This window comes from Oryx dammah, unplaced genomic scaffold (genome assembly GCF_014754425.2).
Source record: "Oryx dammah isolate SB20612 unplaced genomic scaffold, SCBI_Odam_1.1 HiC_scaffold_5, whole genome shotgun sequence".
In the NCBI taxonomy this organism is placed as follows: Eukaryota; Metazoa; Chordata; class Mammalia; order Artiodactyla; family Bovidae; genus Oryx; species Oryx dammah.
In genome coordinates, this window is record NW_024070189.1 from 18,879,466 (window position 1) to 18,881,438 (window position 1,973).

The window sequence follows — 1,973 nt, forward strand, 5'->3', positions numbered from 1 at the left end:
CATTCTATTAAATTTAATTGTGTAAATAACTGAGTATTACCACATATATTCTCAATATAATTCTAAGTTTCAAAAAAAAAAAGTAAATAAGGTCAAATAAATCACTAAAGCTATAATGAATACTCTAATTATTAATGAACATTTTGGGATGATTAGTTATACTAAATATTAATTAGCATTTTTCTCACATGCTTATTTTTCCTGATTATTCTTTAATTTTTATTGTTTCTATTTCAGACAAATTGGAGGTCACTTTAACAGCAATTCACAAAAAACCTTGCAAGTTGCTTTTACTTTTTAAATAACATTAACTACAGCATTTCTTAAAAAGTGGGCTGGCGGGGGGACTTCATTACCATTGCTACAAGAGGAAAAGAGATGTTGAGTTTAATTGAAAGAAAGGATTTTTTTTTAAACAAACGAAATAAATGTCATACTAGTTCAAATTGTCATTTTTTTTTTAAAAAAATTGCACTTCTCTATGTCATTTTTGGAAACTGCTAAAATGTCTTTCTTTCCTAAGATACTTTGGCTGGCATTCAGCATTTCTTATTTTTATGTTATCTCACGTGACTTTTTGTTAAGAGACACTTCAGGATATTTTTCATAAAATGTATTCAGTTTAGAGACTCAGGTTTACTTTATTTTTTACACTAATGCAGCATTATCTTTGCTCTCCTTACAAGAACAAAGATATCTCGAAAGAGTAAAGCTTCTCAAGGTCATTGGCCTGTGTCTTTCCAACTCCTCACCTAGGTATTCATTTTTCTTAGTTTCTTGTCAGTGCGCCGTGATAGCCTTCACATCTGTCTGTGCCTTTGCTTTTATTAGCAGGAAATACAGCTATAGCTTTAGCGTCATGTGTACTATAAAGACAGGATTTTCAAGAGATTTGACAACTCTAATATTTCCTGAAGTATTCTCAATGTAACACAGAAACAGTTTATTACTGCTAAGTAGTGACTGTCTCTCCAGCTTGAATAATGAAGTTCTCCAGGTCAATATTTTATACAATGATACATTTAAGGAAGCATTTCTCTTCAACTTGGCACTAAAACAATGGCTGTCATAACACAGATCTATGTATTATCAATCTCACATGCCACCATAATCAATCTAATTCGCAGGGCACGGAAAGTGTAATATGTTATTGAGTTAAACCAGGAATTTTCTTCTACCAAAGTGTTTATAAAGGAACATAATACAATTATTTACAGAGATGAACTCCTACTCTATAGCGTGGAATAAATTTAACCTTCTGTGAAGAGTGTTCACAACTGTAGGTGATTTACCTGTGTTGCTGGAAAGGCCTTTCAGTTCTGCAAGCCTCAAGCCTGAGCTTCACAAATCCACTCAGAGAGTGAGACAAGAGAGAGAGGAAGATAGGCATTAAATAAAAAGTCTGGCTCCGAAAAACATACACACACACACACACCCATAGCACAAAGTGCGTTTTATGGAATCATTAAAAATCAAAACCTTGCCCATCTTTCATTTGAATATTTCATGACAAGAGGCCATTTCTAAGGGAGAACTGCTTCCTTGCTGGTCAGATAACAGTGGGGTTTAACATGGAATAAATTCACAAACTTTTCATTTCAGTCTACAGAAGCCAAAGCGTACATCTGCATCAATCCTCTTGGCAGCAAAAAGCAAGTCCCTTTGAAGCTTTAAGTTTGTACCAACACCTGTTAAGACTCTCCCTGCCCTCGATTCCATTTTATATCTGGCAGCACTGCAAGCCAACTCCAACTGAAGATGTTTCCACAAAATAAAGAAAATGTACCTTGGCCAGAGATGTACATCCATTTTTTTTTTCTTTCTCATATTTTTCTCCTCTTCACAGCATCTGCTCCTATTGCTCTAAGTGAGGAAAATCTCACCGGGTAAGTTTTTCATCTCTGTGGATTGGTGAGTAATTCATTTCAATGGGAAAACCATTTTGATGTAGACTTTGACCTGTATTTTCCACT